At 42.9% G+C, this 18,903-nt stretch overlaps 1 long non-coding RNA gene across 2 annotated transcripts in view; it reads left to right on the forward strand.

Annotated features, from left to right (window-relative positions):
• LOC123478898 (uncharacterized) overlaps window positions 1-9,938 on the forward strand; it is an 80,046-nt gene extending 70,108 nt beyond the window's left edge. The window contains exons 3-5 of one of the 2 annotated variants that reach the window (XR_008425621.1): window positions 1,019-1,380; window positions 5,724-5,805; window positions 8,956-9,938. This is a non-coding gene — a long non-coding RNA (uncharacterized lncRNA). Of the gene's footprint in view, window positions 1-1,018; window positions 1,381-5,723; window positions 5,806-6,477; window positions 8,529-8,955 lie in introns of those variants that run through there. The other variant, XR_008425620.1, reaches the window with a different exon arrangement.
• The last annotated feature ends 8,965 nt before the right edge of the window (window positions 9,939-18,903 follow it).

Genomic DNA, 18,903 nt, shown 5'->3' on the forward strand with positions numbered 1-18,903 from the left:
AAGAATTCAACAAAATTAATAAATTAATAAAACAATTCATTAAGAAACAAAATGCAACTGAATGTACAGAAACCTGTCACATTCATAGTACTAATAAACAATGAAAGAAGTAAAGAAAGTAATCTCATTTACAATTCCCTGGAAAAGAAATAAATGCTTATGAATTGGTATAAACTAAGATATGAAGGAACTGTACTCTCAAAATTAAAGGATATTTAAGAGAAAATGTGAAAAGAACACACAAAAAATGGAAGGGTAAATCATTCCTATTTAATGGTAAGAGTAAAATGTTATAATTACAATACTTCCCAAAGTTATTAGTTCCATTCAGACCTTATCAAACTACTTCTCAGAAGAAAAATTAAACCTTAAAATTTATATGGAACCACAAATATCTTAAGTAGCCAAATATATTTAGAGAAGAAAAAAAACAATGTCAGAGATATCACACTCCTTTCCTCAAACTATACTATAAAAGTATAATAATCAAAACACAAAGGTGTTTTCACAAATCAGATGCCTAAATCAATGAAAGAGTATAGAGAGCCCAGAATTAAACCCTCTTACATGAACAACTAATCTATGAGAGACAAGGTAAATCTATACACTGAAGAGTTGACAGACTTTTCAAAACCTGGTCTTGGAAAAACAAAATTTATTTATGCAATAAAACTTGTCTACATTCTTGCATCATATACAAAAACAAATTTAAATGGATACTAGCTCTGCCCACCTCTTCAATATTTTCAACTGATATTAGCCCTGCTTCTCTCTTACCCACCTTTCTCTGCCTTCCCAATGAAGTCAGCACCTCACCAATCCCTCCCTCACAGATAATTCTAACCACCCAACTCTCTTTGCCTTCTGACCAACTCCTCCTGCCTATATTCCCTGCTTTCCAATTGATGTCAGGCATGGTTAAGTCTCCTTTTTTAATTTATGCCAGTTTTGCTCCTCATTTTCAGTGCTGGCCCTCTCACTATAATTATCTTTCACCCAGCTCCTTTTCCTTCAACAGCTCAGAACCTGAGAACAGGAGTGTGTAAGAACATCTGTGTCTGCAGACTTTCATTGTGGCTGATGACTGACCTTGCTCAGGTGACACCTCCTCAGATGATTTTGCAGCTTTACAACTGAGACAGCCACTTTCTCTCAGGTTACTGGTCTCCAAACCCTGCTCCAAACATTTCTGTTTTTCTGAACTTCATATCTTCCTCATGCAATATTGACTGGAATTAACATGACAAAATTTAGCACCTCAGACTTTTTACCATCTAAGTCATGAAGAAGACATATCTGATACAACAGAGAGGCCACATAAACAGCCTTCAGTGCTTCCAACCACACACCATATATAAAGAATATGAAAACTAACACACAGTAAGTACTTCATGTGCATCATTGTTGGGGCTCTTGTCATGTGTTAACCATTGACATGTTAGGACAAGTCAGTTGTGTTTTGGGTGATGCCTTTTGCATGGTAGGATATTTGGTAGCCTTTGTCCACAACCAATACATGCCTATAGTACCTCAGTCCCCTAAAATATATGTAAAAGAGAGAGAGTCAGAAAAGGAAAGAGTAAGGTTAAAACAAAGGTAGAGAAATATAATATTCAAAGAAGTAAATGAGTGAAAAGTGGCATTTTAAAAAATACATTTAAAAATTTTCACACAAAAATATATTTTATGTATTTATCAGAGAGGGAGGAAGAGAGAAATAGACAGAGAGAAAACAGTGATGTGAGAGAGTAACATTGATCACTTGCTTTTTGTATATCCTCCCTTATCAGAGATTGAACCCACAACCTAGTTAGGTGTGCTGTCTTGGGACTAAAACAGCAATATTTCTGTGAATGGGATGATGCTGCAACCAACTGAGCCACCTGACCAGGATTACATTTTTCCTTGGAATATGTATGTGACTTCTCATCACTTTGACTTTATTGTGGTGCTGTTCAAAACCACTTAGGGTTGACACAAAGATGTTCATATTGGCAGATAGCACCCATAAGAAACTATTGTGGAGGCTGCTCACCACATAGGCCAATATGAGCACAAGGTCTGATTCAAAGTATAACAGGAGTCCACAGAAAGTTATATGGCAGAAATAATAACATTTAGATGTTTTCTTAATGTTAACCCCATAAATATGAGTACCAAAAAATGTTGTCCAGAGTAGTATGATTTTCCCAAACTCATATTGATGAATCTCAGGCCAGATTTAATTAATATTTCCAACTACATTTTACTTTTGGGGGGGGGTAATTTTGCCATGTCTGAGGTTTTCCACCAAACACATGTAACACCAGCACACAGTGTTTTAGGTTGTATGTCATACACCTATGACAACGTCATTAGAAAGTAGTCCCTGTCCTCATCCCCAGTGAGCCACTTGGGTCACTGGAGGCTCCAAAGAAACACAATGGCACTAATGTGTTCAGAAAACAAGTGTTTGAACTCAGCTCTTCCTTCTGAAACCTGGGACATTTGTTGCATTCCCAGGAATATGCAGGAAAAGCTGCACTTGATGCATTTTTATATTAATGGAGATGTCATGGATGAACATTCAAGAGCCTTGACAAGCTTTCAGGAAAGTCTAATTAGAAAACAGCACCCAGGTAATGCAACTTTTAAAAAGTTAGTTCACTTCCTCATTGAGAGAACAAAACAGAAGGAATCTGATAGTTAAGACACCCACATTCTGGTGACAGGTCCTTATCAAATTTACTTTACTGAGCTTCTGGCCAAGATGTAGACACACTGTGCCTCCTTGCACAACCAAAAGAAGGACAACAAGAATTTAAAAACAACCAGAGCTGACAGAAAATTGAACTGTATGAAAGTCCAACAACCAAGGAGTTAAAAAGACACATTCATCCAGACTGGTAGGAGGGGTGGAGATGGGCAGCCAGGCGGAGAGGACTGGTGTCAAGGCAGTGGCTGGAGGTCTGGGGTGGGCAAGACAGTGGCTGGTGGACACAGTGAGGCGGTGGAGTGGGGCTGACAAGACTGCAACTGGCTGGCAAGGCAGCAGCTGGCGGAGCTGGCAACAGGCCATGCACCCAGGGCTCCAGCTCGGGGAAATTAAGCCTTAAACCACTGATTAAAAACACCTGGGCAGGTTGAGGTTGCAGCAGGAGAAACTCCCAGCCTCACAGGAGAGTTCATTGGAGAGACCCACAGGGTCCTAGAATGTACACAAACCTACACACTGGGAAGCAGCACCAGAAAGACCCAATTTGATTGTGGGCAGCAGAGGGAAGTGACTGAAATCTGGCAGAGGGAGGAGCAAGCACCATTGCTCCCTCTCAGATCCGTCCCCCACATATAGCGTCACAGCACAGCGCGGTGGGTTGCCCCACCCTGGGGAATACCTAAGGCCCCACCCCTTTACATAACAAGTGCACCAAGACCAAAAAAAAAAAAAAAAAAAAGAGGCCCAAACGAAAGATCAAAGCTCCAGAAAAAATACAACTAAGCAATGAAGAGATAGGCAGCCTATCAGATGCACAGTTCAAAACACTGGTAATCACAGTGTTCTGTGAGGAAGCTCACAGAACTGGTTGGATTTGGTCACAAATTAGATGAAAAATGAAGGCTATGCTAAGTGAAATAAAGGAAAATGTACAGGGAACCAATAGTGATGGGGGGTGGTGTGGGAAGCAGGAACTCAAATCAACGGTGTGGACCAGAAGGAAGGAAGAAATATCCAACCAGAAAAGAATGAAAAACAAAGAATTCAAAAAAATGAGGAGTGGCTTAGGAACCTCCAGGACATCTTTAAACATCCAAACATCCAAATTATAGGGGTGCCAGAAGGAGAAGAACAACAGAAAGGAATTGAAAACTTATTTGAACAAATAATGAAGGAGAACTTTCCCAATCTGGCAAAGGAAATAGACTTCCAGGAAGACCAGGAAGCTCAGAGAGTCCCAAAGAAGCTGGACCCAAGGAGGAACACACTAAGGCACATCGTAATTACATTACCCAAGATTTAAACAGAAGGAGAGAATCTTAGAAGCAGCAAGAGAAAAGGACACAGTTACCTACAAGGGAGTTCCCATAAGACTGTCAGCTGATTTCTCAAAAGAGACCTTACAGGCAACAAGAGGCTGGAAAGAAGTATTCTAAGTTATGAAAGGCAAAGACCCACATCCAAGATTGCTCTATCCAGCAAAGCTTTCATTTAGAATGGAAGGGCAGATAAAGTGCTTCTCAGATAAGGTCAAGTTCAAAGAGTTCATCATCACCAAACCCTTATTATATGAAATGTTAAAGGGATTTATCTAAGAAAAAGAAGATAAAAAATATGAACAGTAAAATGACAGCGAACTCACAGTTATTAACCACCACAGCTAAAACAAAAACAAAAGCAAACTAATCAAACAACTAGAACAGGAACAGAACCCCAGAAATGGAGATTACATAGACAGTTATCAGCAGAGGAGTGGGAGGGGGAGAATTTTACTTCACCCAAAATTCACTCAAGATGAAGAGTGAATCTGGCTTTCTCTCTAACAACTCTGTTCATTCAGCTCTGAGTATTCTCAGGTAACTTCAGCTATTACTGTGATCCCATGTGGGTAGCAATTCAGCCATTGACAAATTGTTGTGTTGTGTTGTGTTGTGGGGAAAATGTCAGGAGAAGAGGGTAGCTTTCCTGGTCAGAAGTAGTTTGTTAGGTATTGGAACCCTGCTGGGTCTTTCAGGTCATGGCTTACAGAATAAGAAGGGAGTGCTAGAGAACAAGCTACTCTATGTTCTTATAATCGTGAGCTACTGAGGTGTCATGTGGTTTGTTTTAAGGTTTAAGGTATATGTAGTGTTTCCTCTGTACATGATCAGAATAAATTTTTTAAAATTCTGATGGTGTTCTACTCTACAGCGATGCCCAGGCAGTCCCCTATGTTGCCTGACTGAATACCAGACAACCTATTTACAAAGCTCCACACAGAAACTCATGGACAAGCCATTAGGTACAAAGTCTCTGTAGCCTTACACATGGGGCATACACTGAAACAACAATAGTCAAAACCTGTCAGAGGTAGAGTGGGCACAGAAGATCTATATAGACAAGGGCAAGCCCATATAACAAACTCTAGTGTGTGAAATCCATGGGACCCTCCCAGAGTCTCATACTATGCATCACTCTGTCCCACTCCCAACAGAATCTGAGCCTCCATTCTCTACACCACCAGCTGCTAAATAAAAGTGTAGGAAGTCAGTCCTCACATATTTGTTGGAATATTTGAGAAAACGGTATGTCATTAAATTCACAGCAATCTTGCAGTTGGCTACACTTTTTGTGGAGCTCTCCTAAGGAAAGGTGTTTGTGTAGCTGTCAGCTCCAATGTTCCTTCAGACCTTCTCAGACACTTACCCACTATCACAGTTAACAACATCATTTATACACAAAATGGCAGATGTGATTAAGCTTTCCCAGCAGTTTTTGTGCCACTTGTCACATAACAAACCTAGACCCCCAAGTTCAGAAGGTGCAACCTCACTTATTTTTATGAATTCCCACAAGAGAGATCATTTTTCATAGGGTCACAATCTAAAAATGCCACTAGACCAGGACTTTGTTCCCTTGAAATGCCATGTCAGCAGTTCTGCCCAAAACATCTAAATTATCTGTTGATAAGTAATATTTGTTTGCTTGTGCTGTCAAAATGTAGTGCCATGTTGATGGGTATAAACAGCTTTTTTTTTTTTTTATTAAGTACAGTTCTGGAGGCTCGAATTTTGACATCACATTGTGGGCCGGATTGTATTTTTCTTGAGGACACTTTCCATGTCTTGCAGGTGGGTGTATTTAAACTTACAGTTCCAACGTGTTTCGCTTAGACAGTGAGAGACCTTGGGACTCTAAGCCACTAAGGAGACAAACCTTAACTCCTTGGCAGGAGCACCACCTCTGCCCACTTTACTTCACCCTGCCTGGACCCCAGTGCATGACCAGTTAGCCAATGATGGGTGAGATTCCTCAAGGGAGGGACAACCTAAGACAGGCATGGTCATGAGGGGTCCCTCAGGGAAGGACTTGGGGGGCTATAGAAAAGGGGGTGATGGACCCTCACCCCTGGGCTTTGACATAGCCTGAGTCAAGTCGAGACATAGCCTTCTGTCTGCAAGAGGTCTCCTAATCTCTTGGCTGCCTTACTTCCCCTACCTGACTTAAACCTGAAACAATGCCAGAGGTGGGTGCAGCCCTGTGCTGGAAAGGGCGGGTTCCCTGGGGCAATCAGGCCTGAGGAAGAATGCATAAAATCCTGTGAAACCTGTTTTGCTAATACCCTCAATTTAAGGGTCCAAGCATGAAATGAGTTTGTCTCCCCAAAGTTTTATGGCTCTTTAGCTATCTGACCCTGACTCTAAATAAGCCCTCATAGTCCTCTGAATGTTATCTATTGTTTGATCATTACTGCCTAACAATGATTGATGAGCTGTATGTATATGCCCTGTATTCCTATGCAGATAAGCCCAATAAAAGTCCATTGAGGAGCAGGTTCCTGGCCCTTCTCCTTTGAGAGTTTGAGAGGCCACCTTTCCTCCCCAAGCAGATCATGTCTTGGTAGACTTATTCTCGGCCATAACACTGGAGACACTGCAGGCCAGTACCCGCATCAGCTGGTGCCCGAACAGAGACCCAGGGCTTCGAGCCATCGTTGTGGACAACACCAACTTGGTTGGAATACGCGCATAAGCCCAAGTAAGGGCCGATGACACCAAGTGCTTTTCCGTTAGGTCGTAGGGTGTGTTGGATTTCAGAGGAAAAGGGTTTTCTTCCTAGGTTGACCTCTCTTGTGACCCCTTTGCAACTGTAAGCAGGAGCCTTGCTCTCTCTCCCAAGTATATGCCACAATCTTGCAGGCACAGGTCAAGCAGTTAAGAGCCACAAGGGCGCTTGCCGCAATAAAGACTCCTGTGAGAGTATTAGCTGGATGTGGACCAGGCCAGAACACTAGGTTTCCTGACAGCCACAAGCAAAAGTCCATGCAATGAGAGGCACACTGTAAAAACACTCACAAGCCCATCCCCACGGCACAACCCCCAAATAGGTCTAGGCTTGGGAGTAAGAGCAAAGATTTTCCCTTTAATCAGCTTTAAAACTGCAAGTTACAAGGCTATTTTACAAGCATCTCAGTAAATTATTTGAAGCTACCTTTTGCAGTCCTTTCGATTTTGACTTTTCCCTCTGTCTGCCTGCAGGAAAAGCAGATAGTAAATGAGTGTTTTGGGGTTTTTTTGTTTTGTTTTTATTTTTTGAATTAATTAATTTATTTTTATTCAGTTACAATTGCCTGCATTTTCTCCCCTTCCCTCCACCCCACGCCAGCCAGTCCCACCTCCCTCCCCCATCTCTACCTTCCCCCTTGACCGGACTCCGAAGATCACTTTCCAGAAGAATTTAGTGTTAGTCACAGGTTTTGTATGAGAGCTTTTGGCATTCCCCAAGCTCCGAAGACAAAAGGCACTTCCTCCCCTTGGCCAGAGAAATCAGGTTTTCCTACACGAGTGGGAACCTTGCCAGGGTGTCTGGGATCAATTCCCAAGACGTGCAGGGGCCTTACAGGGACTTCCAACATCACCTAATCTAACTTCTGGCTCATCCGGGGAAGCGTGATATAAAGGCTGGTCGCCTAGCGCTTCCAGCCCCATCCTCGGGTTTCTAAAGGCCTGGTGAGGACCCAAGACCCATAAGCAGGGTTAGGGTACTAGGAAAGTCAGGTGCCCCTCTCCCTGACGGTCTTTCACCAACAGCACATTTCAACCCACTACACTCTCCTCACTAGCAAGAAGTAGTATTTAAAGGAGCAGGAAGAATCAAAAGCAAGACTGAAACTGGTTTTACAATCGCCGTGCTTTCGGCGGGAGGAATTTCAGAAAAGGTTCTTTTATTTACTGGAAGTTTTTCTTTAAAAGTTTCTATGAGTCCTCTACCATGGGGAACAGGCTCTCTAAGGAACAGGAGCGATGTTTTCAGCTCATTCAGTAGCTTTTTAAGGCTACTGAATATCTCCCAGATAAGGGATCTTTACATTTGGAATATGGGGAAAAGCAGGGCGCAGCAGCCCTCATAGTCGGGAAAATCTTGGACAAGAAGAGGAAGGGGCCGATGCGCGCCAGCTAAGCCCTTTCCGCAGTTCGCTCCAGCTGCAGCAAGCAACACCGCCCTGCTGGGTGAGCTCAGCCGGGGCTCGGGTGTGCGCGCACGCTCACAACACAGCCGTGGCGCCAGTGCGTGCACGCTCCCAGTGCATCTGGGCCAGGTTTTTCTACCAAGGACGGGTGGGGGTGGAGGAGACATTGGTCCCCTTGCCTCCTTTCCCTGCACCCAGCACCAGCATGATCCTGACTTGCCGGGCGCCAGGGGGCTGCAGTTCCCCACAGCACCCAGCCTCCGTGGGAGCCTAGCAGCAAACTTAAAACTGGCGCAGACTGCACGTCTCCAAGGGGAGACCCCAATGTGCTTAGTTTTTGAAAAAGGGATTTCTATAACGTTTTACATTTATATAACTAGAATGGGGACTTTCTCAACCCTGGAAAGGTGTGTAGTCTCTTAAATGTTTTGGTCCAAATGGGCAAGTTGGACGAATTCAGCCTTACTTCCTCCCCACCCCACTTAATTCCTGGGGCAGGGACCTCCTCACTCGGGAATGCACATCACCCCGCTCTCTGTGCTAACCCCAGAGGTTTGCAACCTCAAATAATTTGTCAAACAGAAGTTACTCACTACCCCCCAGGATTTTAACCATGCTGTCAATAAATACGTACAATTTTTTGAATTGTGATGATAATTTAAAATCACCCATAGACAAACACTTTTGGCAAAACTGCCGGCAGTCCCACACCCCTTGGTCTTATACAAAGACCCATTAGGGGAAGGAAAATGGGAAGGCCCAGTTGCACTATTAACTTGGGGAAGAGGGTATGCTTGTTTTTTCTTTCCAGAAGGACCTTTGGAGCTGCATCAAAGAGGGTGAAGCCATATGAGAAAAGGCTTCCCTGGCAGCGACCCACCTCCACTCCATTGGACTCTTCCGATCCAGGATTCTCCAAGCTGTACATCACCCACCCTGAAGTGCAATTCCATCCAGTACTGCTGGAGTGATATTCAACATCACCTAGGTGGACTTTTTCTATCAATTTAAATTGCAGCTAGAATTGCATTAGCAGCTGCAGGACATTCAATGCTTGATTATGCAACAGGTTTTTCAAACCCTCATGATAATCTCGGCTGGCTAAACCCAAAAAACTTGTTTGATGAACTTAATCCAGAATGTGGGTCTTTGGAACCTCTGGTTGCTTACTTATTATATTAATGCTCTGTGTATTTCGCTGCATTTGCAAATTATTTTTCCAGGGTCGTGTGAGAGACCAGCAAGTAGCAAGCTTTGTGGGATCTATAGCGGTCCTAACTAAAAACAAGGGGGGAGATGTAGGGAAGTGTTCCATGCACAGGAAATGTGGCTCAGCCCCCACTCGGAAAAGCCAGTGGGGAGAGAGGTTGGCGGGCAGGACCCACGTCCATGGATAGGTTCTCCAGTGGGAAATCAGGCCTGCATTGTACCTAGACTACTATGAGACTTGCTCTTGCTAAAACTCCCTCACCCTGAGGCAGCAAATTTTTACTATCTTTATCTTCCCAAAATCTGAGCTAGACCTTCCTGTTATGGAACATAGCCATTTTGACCATTTCTCATTTTACATTGCAAATATCCTTCTTTGATGTATTCAGTGACATCCTCTCCTTTGTCTGCAAAACATAACCACCCAAAACAAACCTATGCATAGTAAAAGAGGACCATCTTTGATGTAAGGGGCCTAAAAAAACAATAAAAGCCTGTCAAGGCAAGGGTCGGGATGCTCTCTTCTTGAGGGAGTGGCTGAGGTGCTCAGAGGCACTCTCCTCTTGAGAGAGTGGCCATGCTGTCCCTTTTCCTCCACATGATTTCTGTAGTCCGTGTGTATTTGTATATTATGGCCACAACAGCAGATCCTGCGGGCTGGGATCTGTGTCATCTGGCACATCCGCCTCAGGTTAGAGCTAGGGTTAGGGTTAGTTTTATGGGTTAGGTTTAGGGCTAGGGTTTTCGTTAGTGTTATGGCTAGAGGTTGGGTTATGGCTCGGCTTAGGGTTAGGGTTAAGGTTAGGGCTAGGGTTAGACTTAAGGTTAGAGTTGGGGTTAGCAGTATGGCTAGGGTGAGCGTTAGGGTTATTGCTACGGCTAGGCTTAGGATTAGGGTTAGGGATAGGGTTAGGGTTAGGGTTAGGGTTAGGGTTAGGGATAGGGATAGGGTTAGGGTTAGGACTAGGTCTATGGTTAGGGCCAGGGTTACGGTTAGGTTTAGAGCCGGGTTTAGGGAGGGCGTTAGGGTTAGGGTTAGGTCTAGGGTTAGGGCTATGGTTACGGTAAGGGGTAGGCCTACAGTTAGGGTTAGGAATAGGGTTAGGGTTAGTGTTACGTCTTGAGCTAGGGTTATGGCTAGGATAAGGCTGGGATTAGAGGAAAGTGTTTCATAGAAGAATACTGCATTTCATAGTTGACATTCTCCTGTGCTTTCCTTCAGTCCTTTGATGACAGGAAAGTGATTTTGTAGCTCGTTGCATTGCAACTTACACCGAAAATGATAACACAGAGGAAGAGTTAACCATACGTCGTAAAGAGAGTATGTGATATAGTACACGGTACTCATTACAAATGCTACTGTTATGAGCAAATTGATATAGTGCTGAGTTCATGCAGATTCAGTGTAGTTAAATCCACTTCTAAGGAACATGTTCATTCCCGTGTAATTTGGCAGGTTTCAAACAATTCATTGCTCGGACATAAGTCCGAGAGACTTTCAGTCACATAGAGTAAGTGGACTGTGAGCTTCCTGTGCATATCTACTTTTCAAAAACTGTTTTGTGCACATGAGGTGGTAGTCTATCCCTGCACGTCATCCTCGGGCTTCGCTTTTGGGCTGGACAAAATAGAGGGTTGAAAACTCCACTCTTGTAGCCAATTGTCCTGCAAAGGTCACATACTGCTATGACTGTTCACTCATTATCAATGGAAAATAATGTTAGTAGCCTTTTGGAAGGACACAACCCACATATCTGATATTTGAGAGATTTGACTTTTAAGGATAAAGTTAGGGTTAGGGTTAGCATTAGGGTTTAGGGATATGATTAGGGTTAAGGCTGGGTCTAACTTTAGGGGTAGGGTAAGGATTAAGGTTAGTGTTAGGTCTATGATTAGGGTCAGGGTTAGGATTAGGGCTGGGTCTAGTGTTAGGATAGGATTAGGGTTAGGGTTAGGACTACGGTTAAGGTTAAGAATAGGGTTAGGTCTACGGTTAGGGTTAGGGGTAGGGGTAGGGAGAAATTTAGGGTTTGGGATAGGTCTAGCATTAGGGCAATGGTTAGGGTTAGGATTAGGGCTAGGGTTAGGGTTAGGTCTATGGTTAGGGTTAGGACTTGTTCTTGGGTTAGGGCTAGGTTTGTGGTTAGGGCTTGGGTTAAGGTTAGGGTTAGGGTTACGTCTCGGGCTAGGGTTATGGATAGGATATGGCTGGCATTAGAGGAAAGTGTTTCATAGAAGAATCGTGCATTTCATATTTGACATTCTCCTGTGATTTCCTTCAGTCCTTTGATGACAGGAAAGTGATTTTGTAGCTCATTGCACTCAAACTTACAACAAAATGATAACACAGAGGACTACTTGACCAGAAGTCGTAAAGAGAGCATGTGATATGGTACTCGACACTTATTTAAAGGAAACTGATATTAGCACATTGATCTAGTGCTGAGTTCAGGCAGACTCAGTGTACTTAAATCCACTTCTAAGAATCATATTCATTCCCGAGTGATTTGGAAGCCTTCAAAGAATTCATTGCTGGTGTATCTGAGAGAAACTCAGTCGCATAGAGTAAGTGGACTGTGAGCTTCATGTGCATATCGACGTTCAAAAAAATGTTTTGTCCACACGAGGTTGTAGTCTGTACCTGTACTTCATCCTTGGTCTATGCTTTTGGGTCTGAAAAAATAGGAGAAAACTCCATTCTCGCCACTCATTGTCCTGCAAAGGTCAATTAATGCTATGCTACTGTTCACGCATTATCGATGGAACATAATTTTAGTAGCCTTTTGGCTAGGACACAACCCACAGATCTGATATTTGAGACATTTTCCTTTTAAGGATAGAGATAGGGTTAGGGTTAGCATTAGGGTTAAGGGTTAGGGTTAGGGTTAGGGCTAGGTCTAACGTTAGGGTTAGGGCTAGGTCTAACGTTAGGGTTAGGGGTAAGGTTAGGGTTAGGGCTAGGTCTACTGTTATGGTAGGGTTAGCATTAGGGTTGGGACTATGGTTAAGGTTAGGGCTAGGGTTAGGGCTAGGGTTAGGGTTAGGTCTAGGATTAGGGAGAAAGTTAGGGTTATGGTTAGGTCTAGGGTTAGGGCTAGGATTAGGGAGAAAGTTAGGGTTATGGTTAGGTCTAGGGTTAGGGCTAGGATTAGGAGTTAGGGTTAGGGGTAGGGGTAGGGTTAGGATTAGGGTTAGGGTTAGTATTATGGAGTGGGTTATGGTTAGGGTTAGGTCTAGGGTTTGGGCTTCAGTTAGGTTTATGGTTAGCCCTACACTTATGGTTAGTGCTACGGTTAGTGTTAGGGTTAGGGCTAGGACTAGAGTTAGGGTTAGAGTTAGGGTTAGGCCTAGGGTTAGGGTTAGGGTTAGGGCTATGGTTAGGATTAGGGTTAGAGATAGGGCTAGGGTTAGCATTAGGTTTAGGGTTAGGGTTAGGTCTGGGTCTAGGGATAGGGCTAGGGTTATGGTTAGGTTTAGGGCCAGGTTCAGAAAAAGCGTTAGGGTTAGGGTTGTGTCTAGGGTTAGGGCTGTGGTTAGGGTTAGGAATAGGGTTAGGTTTGGTTTAGGGTTATGGCTAGGGTTAAGATTAGGGTTAGTGTTACGTCTCGGGCTAGGGTTATGGATAGGATATGGCTGGGGTAGAAGAAAGTGTTTCATAGAAGAATAGTGCATTTCATAGTTGACATTCTCTTGTGCTTTCCTTCAGTCCTTTGATGACAGGAAAGTGATTTTGTAGCTCGTTACATTCAAACTTACACCGAAAATGATAACACAGAGGAATAGTTGACCATACATAGTAAAGAGAGTATGTGATATAGTGCACGGCACTCATTACAAATGCAACTGATTTTAGCATTTTGATCTAGTGCTGGGTACATGCAGATTCAGTGTGCTTAAGTCCACTTCTAAGGAACATGTTCATTCCCGAGTGATTTGGAAGCTTTCTAACAATTCATTACTGTGCTATCAGAAGGAAATGCACTCGAAGAGAGAAAGGGACTGCTAGCTTCACATGCGTTTCTATGTTGAAAACACTGTATTGTCAATGTGAGGTAGTAGGCTGTTGCTGCACTTCTTACTGGGGCTATGCTTTTCGGACGGAAAAAGTATATAGGAGAATACTCTACAGTGGAACTCATTCCCCTTCAGGGATGCCATAGTGCTATTCTAGCATTCACTCATTTGCTGACAGGAAATAACCTCAGTAGCTCTTTGGCTATGACACAAACCAGGGATCCTATACTTCAGGAAGGTACTGCCACATATGGCTGGAAACAGTACTCAGTATCTGAGACACCATTCATTACGTCGTCGACTCTAATGGGAACTTTGTTAAGATGTTCAACCCTGTTGACAGCTTTAGTTGAAAAGCCGGTTCCTATGAACTAGTTTCATTTGTCAGTGTTTTGGAGGAGCCCAAGCTCTTCACCACTCAGTTATCGAAGTGGAAAGCACTTGGAGACCCAAAGGGTCATTTTAGCTTCATATGTCCTGAGGCCTTCACAAATGTCTGGTGTCCAAGTCATGTAGCTCACACTACAGACATTCCGAATTTAGGCTACACTTTTCTCCTAGAAATAATACTTTGCAGAAAACTGTGTTGAAGGAGCTCACTCTACTTCGTAGATGACAGAGTCCCATGCATGCGTTCACCCATTGGCTGTCAGAAAATGCATTGAGTAGCTCTTTCACTACCACACACACTGCGATGTTGATCTTTCATGAAGGTACTTCAACAGAATGCTGAAAAGAGTACATCCTATGTGAGACACCACTCCTTTCATCTTCTACTGAAACAGGTACATTGATAATGTATCAGTGTAGATGGCTTTTGTTGAAGACACTTTTCCCACGACATAATTTATTTCCTGAGTGATGTAGAGGAGACAAACTCTCCACTGCTGTATTCTCAGAGTGGAATGCAGTTGTAGCCCCATATGGTACCTTTAGCTTGTTCCTCCTTTAATCGTTCACGAACTTGTGGAGTCCAAGGGACGTAGTACACTCTATATGCATTTCTTAGGCTACACTCTTATCCTCCCATTATATCTACTACTGAAATAAGAACATTGAGAAGACGTTCCACACTAAGACGGCTTTGGATAAAAATCCACTTCCTACGAAATAGGATTGCTCCCGAAAGATTTCGAGAGCAAAATCTTCACTAATGTATTATCGTACACTGGGAGCCCCACATGGTACTCTGAGATTCATATTCCCTTAGATCTTCAGAAACTTGGAGTCCAAGTCACGTAATACGGTCTAGCCACCTTTCAACGTCTGGATATGCTTTTCTCCCAGAAAGCATAATTTGGTGAAAACTGTGGTAGAGAAGCTTACTCTATTTCATAGATGGCATACTCCTGTGCTTTCATTCACTCATTTGTTTCGGGGAACGTGATTCAGGAACTCTGGCTAGCAAAGTTACCACCAAGGTGATCATACAGAAAACCAGTGGAAATGACTTTCTAAATCAGTTGGTTATATCAGACACCCCATTCATTTCTCACTCTACTGAAATAAGTCCATTGACCTAGTGCTACATGCTGTAGATGGAATTTGCTGAAAACGTGCATGTATGCAACATCCTGATTCCCTAGTGGTTTGGAAGCTTTCAAACAATTCATTGCTGTTCTATCACAGAGAAATTCAGACGTATAGAGTAAGTGGACAGTGAGCTTCATGTGCATATCTACGTTTGGAAAACTGTTCTGTCCACAAGAGGTAGTAGTCAGTACCTTCACGTCATCTTCGGACTACGCTTTTTTGCTGGAAAAAATAGAGAGGAGAAAACTCCACTCTCGAAGCTCATTGTCCTGCAAAGTTCAGATTACTGCTATGCCGTAATCTGATTACCGTTCACTCATTATTGATGGAATATAATTTTAGTAGCCTTTAGGCTAGGACACAATGAACAGCTCCAATATTTGAGATGATTTACATTTAAGGATAGAGTTAGGGTTAGGGTAAGCATTAGGTTTAGGGTTAGGGCTGGATTAGGCTTAGGGTTAGGGTTAGGGTTGGGGCTAGGGTTAACTTAGAATTAGGGTTAGGGTTAGGGTTAGGGTTAAGGCAGGGCTGGGGTTAGGGTTACAGATAGGGTTAGGGCTAGGCCTAGGGTTAGGGTTAAGGCTAGAATTAGGGTTAGGATTAGGGCTAGGGTTAGGGTTAGGGATAGGGATAAGTGTAGGATTATGGTTAGGGTTAAGGTTAGGGTAACATTAGGGATAGAGTTAGGTTTAGGGCTAGGATTAATGTAAGGGGTAGAGGTATGGCCAGGGCTAGAGCTAGGATATGGCTAGTGGGAAAGGACAGTGTTTCATAGAAGAATAGTGAATTTCATAGTGGACATACTCCTGTGCTTTTGTTGAGTCTGTTGATGATGGAAAGTGATTCTGTAGCTCGTTGCACTCAAACTTAAAAAAAAAAAAAAGATACACGGATCCAGGGTTAGGCTAGGGTTAGGTTTAGAATTAGGGCTAAGGTTAGGGTTAGGGTTAGAGATAGGTATAGGTTTAGGTTTAGGGTTTATGGTTAAGGTTAAGATTAGCGTAGGGATAGGGTAAGGGCTAGGGTTAGGGTTTACGTTACGTGTAGGCGTAGGGTTAGGTTTAGAGTTAGGGATAGGGTTAGGGTTAGGGTTAGGGTTAGAGTTAAGGTTAGGGCCAGGGTTAGGGTTAGGGTTAAGGCTAGAATTAGGGTTAGGGTTAAGGCTAAGGTTACATTTAGAATTAGGGTTAGGGTAAGAATAGGGCTAGGGTTAGGGATAAGGATAGGTTTAGGTTTAGGGTTATGGTTAAGGTTAGGGTTAGCATTAGATATAGGGTTAGGGTTATGGTTATGGTTAGGTTTAGGGCCAGGGCTAGGGTTACGGTTAGAGTTAAGGCTAGATTTAAGGTTAGTGTTAGGGCTACGGTTAGTTTTAGAATTAGGGTTAGGGTTAGGGCTAGGGTTAGGGTTAGGGTTAAGGTTAGGGTTAGTGTTATGGATAGCATTAAGGTGAGATTTAGGGTTAGGTTTAGGGCCAGGGCGAGGGTTAGGGTTAGGGTTATGGCTAGAATTAGGGTTAGAGTTAGGGCTAGGGTTAGGGTGAGAGATAGGGATAGGTTTAGGGTTAGGGTTAGGGTTAAGATTAAGGTTAGAGTTAGTGATGGGGTTCCGGTTCGGGTTAGGGTTAGCGTTAACATTAAGGATTAGGGGTATCGGTAGGGTTAGCCTTAGTGATAGAGTTAGGGTTAGGGATAAGATTAATGTTAGGGGAAGGGATAGGGTAGGGCTAGAGTAGGATATGGCTAGTGGTAGAGGAAAGTATTTCATAGAAGAATATTTCATTTTATAGTGGACATACTCCTGTGTTTTTGTTGAGTCCGTTGATGATGGAAAGTAATTCTGTAGCTCGTTGCACTCAAATTTAACAACGAAAATGTAACAGAGAACAATTGTTGATCATAAGTTGTGGAGAGAGTATATGATATGGTACATATGATATGAGAGTATATGATATTTCAAATTCAACTGATATAGCACATTGATCTAGTGCTGTGTTAATGCAGATTCAGTGGTGTTAAAGCCACTTCTAAGGAACATGTTCATTCCTGAGTGATTTGGCAGCTTTCAAACAGATCATTACTGTGCTGTCAGGGATAAATTCACTGGAATAGAGTAAGGGGACTGCTAGTTGCACATGCATTTCTACATTGAAAACACTGTATGGTCAAAGTGAGGTAGTAGGCTGTGGTTACTCATCTTACTGGGGCTACACATTTCTGATTGAAAAAGTACTTAGGACAAAACTTTAGTGTGGAAGCTCACTGACCTTCAAGGATCACAAAGTGCCATGCTAGTATTCACTCATTTGCTGATGGGAAATAATTTCAGTAGTTCTTTGGCTGTGACACGAGCCAGGGATCCTATATTTCAGGAAGGTACTTTGACAGAATGCTGACTAGAGTATGTACTATGTGAGTTACCACTCCTTTCATCTTCTACTGAAATGAGTACATTGATATCACGTCAAATAGTCTGGATGGCTTATGTTAAAAACACTTTTCACACGACTTAATTTAATTCCTGGGTGATGTAGGGGAGCGCAAACTCTTCACTGCTGTATTATAACAGTGGAATGAATGCACTTGTAGCCCCATGTGGTACCTTTACCTTCTTCCTCCTTTAACCCTTCCCTAACGTGTGGAGTCCAAGGGACGTAGTACACTCTACATTCATTTCTTAGACTACACTCTTATCCTCCCATTACATCTACTACTGAAATGAGAACATTGAGAAGACGTTCCACACTAAATGGCTTTGGATAAAAATCCACTTCCTATGAAATGGGTTTGCTCTTGAGTGATTTTCAGAACAAAATCTTCACTAATGTATTATCTTCCACTGGGAGCCCCACAGGCTACTCTGAGATTCACATTCCCTTAGATCTTCACAGACTTGGAGTCCAAGTCACATAGTATGGCCTAGTGGCCTTTCAATGTCTGGATATGCTTCTCTCCCAGAAAGCATAATTTTGCAAAAACAGTGGTAGACAAGCTTACTCTATTTCATAGTTGGTATAGGCCTGTGCTTCCGTTCACTCATTTGTATTGGGGAACGTGATTCAGGAACTATTTGGCTAGCAAAGTTACTGCCAAGGTGATAATACAGTAAACCAATTGAAATGACGTTCTAAATCGGTCAGTTATATCGGCATCCCATTCATTTCTCACTCTCCTGAAACGAGTCCATTGACCTAGTGCAACACACTGGAGATGAAAAATGCTCATAATGCGCTTGTTTGAAACATCCTGATTCCCTAGTTGGTTGGAAGGTTTCAAAGAATTCCTTGCTGTTCTAGCAGAAGGAAATTCAGTCGAATAGAGTCAGTGGACTGTGAGCTTCATGTGCATATCTACGTTCGAGAAACAGTTTTGTCCACAAGACATAGTAGTCAGTAGCTGCAGGAGATCTTCGGACTACGCTTTTATGCTGGCAAAAATAGAGCAGCAGAAACCCCACACTCGAAGCTCATTGTCCTGCAAAGTTGAGATAGTCTTATGCTCCTGTTCATTCACTATTGATGGAAAATGATTTCAGAAGCATTTTGGTTAGGACACAACCCACAGCTTGTATATGAGACGATTTATATTTAAAGATAGAATTAGGGTTAGGGCTAGCTTTAGGGTTATGGTTGGGGCTAGGATTTGAGTTAGGGTTAGGATTAGGTTTACTATTATGATTAGGGTTAGGGTTAGGCTTATGCTTAGGGTTAGGGCTAGGGCTAGGCTTAGGAATAGGTTTAGGGTTAGGGTTAGGTTTAGAGATAGGGTTAGGGTTAGGGTTACATTTAGAATTAGGGTTAGGGCTAGGGTTAGGGATAGGGTTAGGGTTAGGGCTAGGGTTAGGTTTATGGTTAGGGCTAGGGTTAGGGATAGGATTAGAGTTAGGGCTGGGGTTAAGGATAGGGTTAGGGTTAGGTTTAGGCCTACGGTTAGGGTTCGGAATAGGGTTAGGGTTAGGGCTAAGATTAGGGTTAGGGCTAAAGTTAGGGTTAGGGATAGGG

This window comes from Desmodus rotundus, chromosome 11 (genome assembly GCF_022682495.2).
Source record: "Desmodus rotundus isolate HL8 chromosome 11, HLdesRot8A.1, whole genome shotgun sequence".
NCBI lineage: Eukaryota > Metazoa > Chordata > Mammalia > Chiroptera > Phyllostomidae > Desmodus > Desmodus rotundus.